We start from the raw sequence: 8654 nt of genomic DNA, 5'->3' as shown, positions 1-8654 counted from the left end.
ATTAATTAAATGATTGTGCATTTAAATGTTTCATTGTTTCCCTTTATCAAGGAGGAACACATTATTGTCTAGGGCTGGGAATCTCACGACTCGATTACGCTTCAAAGGGAAACGATTACCGATGCATCTTTTCTTGTGTGTGACTACTTGGTACTTTTAAAGTATTTATGATGACCCAGAAAGAGTTTACTTCCAGTACTTCCTATACAGTATATCCTCTGTTATGTGTGCGCCACAGGCTGTCCGCGCGCTGCACGTCCGCTTTAGGGTTCCGCCTTTTGCGTTCCACCAATATTATCTTATTAGAAATATATATATATATATAGAGGGCAGGCGGAGCAACATTAGCCGTGTTCGGTGAACTCTGACCCACTGCATTACAGTCTGAAGCTGCACATCTACATGATATAAAGCTGACTTTAGTGACAGGCTGGTGTGAGATGCTGATGCACATGTTCAAATAACGCTTTTTCATTGGACAAAACCACAGAAAATACTTCTTTGTCAGAGAAATTAGCATTGCACAGAATTGACATTTACTTGAATGGCGTTTCCTGTTTTTAGTAGTTCGGTTCATTTATCCATCTTTTTGTTGTAAATATAAATAAGTTATTTGTGTATCCTGCTGTTTATAAAATATTAAACATGCAAAAATATATATAAATCAATACGTTTAATAATAGGAAAATATATGAATGTAAATAAACTTTGTTTTTTTTCTGTATGTATTTATAACTATTTTGTTTTACTTTGTTTTTTATTTGTATATTTGCTTAATTGTAATGCATTCATTTGTATTTATTTCCCCATTTATTTATTTTTTCATGCATGAAAGACAACAGCATCTACTTTTTTAAGAAATCGTAAATTATTCTGATTTTATTTCATATAATTGTCTGTGCAGGAGATAATGGAGGACCATCCGTGGATGAGAGTCAGTTAATGTGTCACAGACACGCAGCAGCAGAGGAACTGCGGCCTGAGGGGCGTTAACCCTAACCCTGACCTCTAACCCTGACCCTGAGGGGCGTTAACCCTAACCCCTGACCCCTAACCCCTAACCCTGAGGGGCGTTAACCCTAACCCTGACCCCTAACCCCTGACCTCTAACCCTGACCCTGAGCGGCGTTAAACCTAACCCATTTCTATTGACGATTGACATTGATAGCTTGTACACTAATATTGACACCCCAACCGGCCTAAAAGCAGTAAAAACATCATGTCTAAATACCCTGATCCCCTCAGACCGGACGAGCACCTGTTGAAACTCTTAGAGATCAGTTTGACCCAAAACGACTTTGAGTTTGATTCTAAACTCTACTTACAGGTGAAGGGCACAGCTATGGGGAAGAAGTTTGACCCCTCGTATGCGGACATGTTCATGGCAGACCGGGAGCAAACGGCTCTTGCAGCTTCTGCCCTGAAACCGTTCGCCTACCTCAGGCTCTTGGAGGACATCTGGGGCGTCTGGACCCACTCGGAGGACGAGTTCCTCGCCTTTATCGCCCACCTGAACTCACATCAGGAATCCTTTAGGGTCAAATACAGTATGGACAGGTCAGAGGTCAACTTTCTGGATGTGGTCTCATACAAGGGACCCAAATTTGAAGAATCAGGACAGTTAGACTTCAAGGTTTACTTTCTTGGAGGCCACGAGCATCCTCTTCCAGCCCTAAGCAGGCGTGGAAAATATTAAAAACATTTGATAAGCCCAAGAATCCACCCGGGGCAGAAGTGCAGAACAGAGACACAATCACCCCACTCAGTGCCCACTACTCTAGACAGTGTGTTTCTCTTCATCCGGCCATCAAGGAAAACTCTTTCTGCAGTTCCTCCACTGACTTCCTGCAGCGTCACAGGCCCAGTGCGGCGTACCAGCGCAACCAGAACTTACAGGACAGGCTCGTATACAGGAAGTTACGTACACCGGCCCCTACTGGCCGTGTTGGTCGTTGCAAGTACTTCGTACAAACCAAATGGGTGATGAGCAGATTTAACAAACAAATCTTCAAAATCCCTCGACCTCTGACCCACGAATCCACTACCTGTGTCTATCTGGCCTTCTGTGTGAGATACCGCAGACAATACGTGTGTCAGATGAAGAATGAGCTGAGGGTCAGAGCCTATCAGCACACACAGTATTGATAAGCAACGACATCTAGTTCAGCATTTCCTGACCCACGGTCTGTCCTCATTCAGGGTCATGTGGTTTATCCCGCCGCCTCATCTGCCCTATTCAGAGTGACACAGCCCATCAGTCCACAATCAAGGTAAATAAAACGCACGAATAGCCTATCACTTATTTTGGGTAGTCTAGATCTGCATTGAAAGAAATAGCCATCTCACAGCATGCACTCGATGGGACATGAGCAGCTACAGTAGTCAGTCGACGAGTGACCGCAGGTGCTTTATCCTGCTAGTCTTTATGTAGTTATGTGTTATATTTACTGCTGTGTAGACAATCAATCCTCTGTAACTTTCTTTGTTGTTGTCGCGTGTCTGTTGAGATCGACCGCACTTGTAGGCCTATTACATCGTAATACCCGTATGCTGCAAAAAACACTCACGCACAAATTAAAACATGTTTGCAACTAGCGCTAGGAGAACAACATAACTAAAGCAATATTGGTCTTTGAAAAAATCAATACAGATATCAACACAACCCCATCGAGATGAAAAAGCGTAATAATTCGATTCAGTCGTGTCTTTATCAACATGTTAGCCTAACCGTAATCACAAACTTTATTATTATTATATATTTTCTCCCCTAGCTCACTCTGAAGTGCATGTTTGTCCCCAAAATGTTGTTAATGATCTACACATACCGTTTCCACAAGATATTTTCAATTATATTTCTAATTTCTGTTTCGTGTTTATCAGGACAAGACGAAAGATGAGCAGCTCTGAAGAAAATGACCTGGACCTTTCTATCGAGGAGGTGATCATAACTAGAATAAACTGTTTTGAGAAATTTGCTGTTGCTCAGATTTCAGATCTGCAACAAAAACAGAAAAACCTTGATCTAGCTTAAGACACTCCACAACAAACAAAACAAAAAGCACCGGTTTGGGGCGATTTGGACGGCATGGGGTGGAGAGTGACGTCACTGTCCCGAATCCAATGTGTTATTTCTAAGGAGGGGGAAAAGATACAATGTCCATCGTAACGGCACAAACCGGCACAAATCAGGCACAAACGAGCGGCACAGTTTTGCAACGATTTGGACCATATGGGGTGGACTGTTATGTAACTGTTGTTAAAAAGTTTCTTTTTTTTATGTTTAAGAGGGGATCGTAGTTGCAATGTTTCTTTCAACGGCACAAACGAATGACAATTCCAAAATTCCATATAATATTTTATAACCATATATATACACATTCACAAAAGGTGATTTCTGAGCAGTTGGCCACATCCAGTGAGATGAATGGCTCCTGTGGCCCTCTGCTGGTAACACTGTAAATATTTCATCTTAATCTCTAACCAGCAAATGATTCTACATCTAAATCAATATCCAGAAACAACTAAATATATGAGTTAGATCATCATTTAAGTGATGTTTTCATTCAAATGTAAAAGTTTTAAATGGACGGTAATGGTGAGTTTTGTGGTGACTGGTACCAATGTATAGATGAAGAAGTGAACACTAAGAAGAAAGTTGTAATTAACAAAAGTCTTTATTAACAATCACTCTATAAATATTTGGGGTCATATAGAGCACAATTACACTAGAAACTTGGAGCATATCAGGGTCCAACAGACGGATGTCGTGTTAACACTTGTTTAATGTAGTTTCCCAGAGCCTTTATTATGTAGCAGCAAAGCATCTCAATGTCTCATTAGCAGATCATGCCAGGATTCATCACTTCTAGCCTGTGAACAACAGTGATCTGAAGCAGTGGGAGATTGTAGTGTTATTGGGAGTCATCACTCTCAAATAATAGGCTTTTGTAAGTTAGGATTAGTGTAACTGTGACAAAAACACACTTTTTATAGTCACTAAAGAAAGGAAATAAGACATAATTTACTATAATTACTTTAGGGTAGGGAGGTAAAAACGACTTTCACCCTCATTAGTAACCACCCTCATTAGCATATATGGCATCTGATTGGCCGAAGCTTAACTGTCCATATATCTGCAACGGTGTGTTTTATCTGAACGAAACTTGGAAAATGTGTAAAATTCACTAATGCACGTAATGGTTTGCCACATGGGTTTCAACGTGGTAAGTGAATTAATGCTGCAATGTTTCAATGTTTTTATTTTTTTAATTTTTTTTATTACTTTTTTGGTAATTTTAAAAAGGAGAATTAAGTAAATATAATTTAACTAAATAATAGTAATTTTTTACCTTTAATTTAAACAAAGTTGCATTCAGCAATCGGGACTTTTATTTTGAAAAAAAAAAACGGGTCTCTTTAGTTAATCAAAACATAAACAAACGGATTTGAAAGTGGAGGAATCAACAATCAACCATTCAAAGTTGATTTGTGTGGATGATTGGAAAGGTTAGTGTTTGTTTGTGTGTAGTGTAGACGTGCACTGCAGTATTTTGAATAAGCTAGGCTACTTGTTCATTTATGTACGTGTGTTGTAATGTCACAAATTACTTTTCTTTTATTTTGGATATTTAATACTGTATTTTGAACAATATAAGTGTTGTTGGCATTGTATGTTAGGGACCAAAATGATGATTATTTTATGTGCATTTTATGTACGTTTTTTGAACAACACTTGTTAATTAATATTGTACGTCATTTATTGATCCAAATTACTCTTTTTTTTTTTTTTTTTAATAAATGCTTTATATCTATCTGCATTTACTACATTTAATTACACTTTCTAAGTGATCTTTTGAATCACTGACAACTCCGGTTTGTAAATAATGCTATACTTAATTTATAAATGATATATGGATCATAATTAAAATATGCAAATATAATTATTAAACACATTACAGATATGCTTCTAAATCAATAGTAAAGCATGTATAAACTGTAACTACATGTCTAATGCGGCCTGTGACTGCAGTACCCTGCGCGTGGGATTATCAGCATTATCTCTGTGTGCTGCTTCCAGACAGAGGCTGTCAGGTGGCGATGCTGAAGGAGCTTCTTCGCCTGGGTTTTCTGGTCCATAACCAGCCCGACATCTGACCCCCCTTCCTCTGCTGGTTTAACCAGCACACATGATGTCGACAGCCCTGCGAATACGGAAACGTAAGGACAGTGTAGTTTTGCAAGCATTGTTTGCAATGCGACTTCATCATCTCAGTATAAAAGTTTGTAATAACACTGTTATTATCCACATTCACCTGTCTTGTCTCACTTAATCTTAAGGGTTGTGTTTTAAGTTTCCTATTGCGTCTTCATCTTCTGATATTCAAAAATGTCAGGATGGATTTTGAAGGTTGTGTTTAACGATCTTCAGAGAACACAAGAGGATCTGCAGTTGGGCAGGGAAGTGTCTAATGCAGACGAGACCCTTCACCGCTACTACTGTGAGTCGCTCTTGGCTTCTGGACACATGCTGCTCCCAGGAGATGTGGAAGACTTGACGGTCAGTTTATCTATTTTAACTATTTTCTTTGTTTACGTATGGTTTTAGTAAATTCATTCTCTCAAACACACACACACATACTCAGTGTGTCTCCAGGCGGATCCAGCATGGTCTCTGAGGGACCATCCTCTGAGGGTTCTGAGTGGTTCAGGCCAGAACCCTTGTGAACGGCCACCCACACCTCACCCCTAACCCCTAACCCTACCGTCAGTGACCCCTCACCCCTAACCCTGCCGTCAGTGACCCCTCATTAATTACACCGGGGACATGTTAAACCCTATCTCTTATCACCCCACAGCATCTACTCCACTAGAGCCTTCCCCACTGTAACCCCGGTCCGCTCAGCCCTCTAGATCACCCCGACCGTCTGAATCATACAAAATGTATAAAAATGTTGAGATTGTTGTTTATTCATAGTTGTTTCTAGAGCAGTTTATTTTTTTATTTTACATATTTTTTACATAAACAAATGTTTTAAAATGTTCAGAATTACGTTTATTTTTATTTTATTATCCTGTTTGATGATGTGCTCACTTTCTTTCTGTTAGAGCTAATAAAGTTTACAATGTCACTACACAACATTTCCATGTTATTAAAGCATGAAGTTCGACTCCAAATAAAACATTTAACAAACTGGGAAAAAAAAAAAAAAAACTTTTTAACAATGTTAGGGCGTAATGTTCCAACAATCAGTGTTGGAAAAGTTCACTTTCTACATGAACTAGTTCAAAGTTCAGTTCACAAATTTTAAAATTAACTAGTTCAGTTCATACTGTAGTTCATATACTCAAAATGTTGAACTAAGTTCACAGTTCCAAAAATGAATTAGTTCATAGTTGTTTTTTTCCATGTTGCTGCGAGATATTATTTTTTCAAAATGATTGCCACAGCCCATATAGAACCACAGACAATTATTTTATCAGTTTTAACACTGAAGCTATGCGTCAGATTTTTCCCATCCTCACCGACCTCGTCATAAAACTCGTTTAAATGATCATACGACGCCTCCTTGCTGCTTTTTGTTTTGATTTGTAACGTAAGTGATGAGTCGTTCGTGAACGATCCATTCATTGCATCTGTCACGTGACAAATTAACGAAGGAAGGTAAAGTCATTATGTTCCCTGTAAACGATTTTTGACTGCATTATAATGATTTCTTAATTCAGAATATGATCAAGATTGCGTAGGTGGATGTGTTCGGGGAATTTGCCAGTTAATAGTATAACAATTAAAGCCCCTTAAATAAACGAAATGACTCGAAAAAAGATTTGTTCATTTTGATGAACGAGATCGAACAAGAGAGTCAGTGGACACTGGTTGCTGGTGTTGCCAGATTGGGTGTTTTTTCCGTTACATATTAACAGGGACGGACTGGGGCTAAAAAACAGCCCTGGACTTTCTCCCAAATAGGCCCATCATCCGGCCATTCGCCTCTAGCCGTGTGGGACAGACACTAGTCAGGATGTTCTGATACTATATGCCACAATACTGTAGCCTATCAGACAAGGTATTCACAGCAAGTAACATCTCAAAACCAATGATGATAATTGGGGTTGTGTTTAATAATGAAGCCTCAGCCTTCAAATAAAAACAAAAAATGTACAATGCCATAAAATACAAATAATGAAATGTCACTGGCTGTAACCCCAAATTACACAAACTTGTAATTATAAAACATATAGTTACCATATACCAGGGGTCTCTAACCTTTTTGTGTGCGAGGGCTATAACTCAAGGGATAAAATAATCTAGAAGGAATTTTTATTTGTCACACTCCAATATTTATTATACATAACATGGTGAAGCTTTTTTACTTTTCACCATCATATGGGAAATAATAAAATATCGATATAGACTTAAAAGCGTTTAAAAAAAAATCCTGAAAAATTATGAAAATATAATTGATTTTTTTGTTGATTTTCTATAAACCTATTGTATGTGTTATCAAAAACAGTAGCCCAAACATGTAGTATAAATATAAATGAAAAAAATAAATAAAAAATAAACTGCCATAACTTCTAAACAAAAACATTACTGCATTACATTTAATAGGCCTACATTTATAGGCTACATGACTATATTAATATAACAGCATTTTAAATATGAATACAGGCACATTTCTGCCAAAAAAGTTTGTTTTACTAAAGTTAATTCATAAGTTGTGGTGTGAATGTTTTCTTACTGGTTTGTTCTCGGAACAATGTTTCGCCTGTTTTTTTTTTTGTTTTTTTTTGTTTTTGTTTTTTTTTGCGTCAATATGTTGAGAATATCAGCGCTGTTTCATCTGGCTTTTTACAAGCTTAAATCACATAGTCATCTGTGGGTTTATAATAGAGATAGAGAATTCTGCGCTGAATTTAAATGCTTCTCAGTGGATCGCGCAGCTCTGTGTAATAATGTTCGCGTGATCGAGGTCAGCCCGCACAGCTGCTTTGGCCGCGATCGCTGTGTTTTGGGCCGAGCTGATAATGCGCTGCTCTGATCAAACACGTTTTGTTCCGCTTTTTAAGCGTTTGCCATTTGATGTTTCTCATACGCAACGCAAATGACAGCGTACAATCAAAGAGAGTTGGGTAATTTTGTAGAGGCAAAAGTTCAAATTGAAACGTTTAGTTGAAAAGGTCACAAAATTATAGCCTACCATTTATTCGAAGTCTGGAACCCCGACGACAAGTTGGGGCTATTTAGCCTATAGAATGTGTTTAGCGGGCAACTCACAGGCACCACATTGGAGACCACTGCTATTCAAATATAATGTAAGCAAATTTAAAGGGGTGGTTGATTGCTATTTCACTTTTTTCATTTTAAATACTGTGTAATGTTGCTGTTGGTGCATGAACAGTATCTGCAAAGTTGCTGCGCTGAAAGTTCAACGTAAGCGGAGATATTGTCTTTTAAAAATCAGGAAGTTTAATGCCTACAAAAACGACTCAAATGGGACTACAACGAGATACTTCCCGGGTTTTATACGTAACTAACCCATACATTTACATCCACCCTCCCTCCGGAACATGTTCTGCTGTCGAAGAGGAGGAGTTATAGTGGAGAGCTGTAGCTGTCAGGTCTTTTGTGTTCAGGCTTCCTACAGACACTGTAG

Source organism: Scardinius erythrophthalmus (genome assembly GCF_964197995.2).
Source record: "Scardinius erythrophthalmus genome assembly, chromosome: 1".
NCBI classification, from domain to species: Eukaryota; Metazoa; Chordata; class Actinopteri; order Cypriniformes; family Leuciscidae; genus Scardinius; species Scardinius erythrophthalmus.
The sequence above is the reverse complement of the archived record's forward strand: the minus strand, read 5'-3'. Positions refer to the sequence as shown.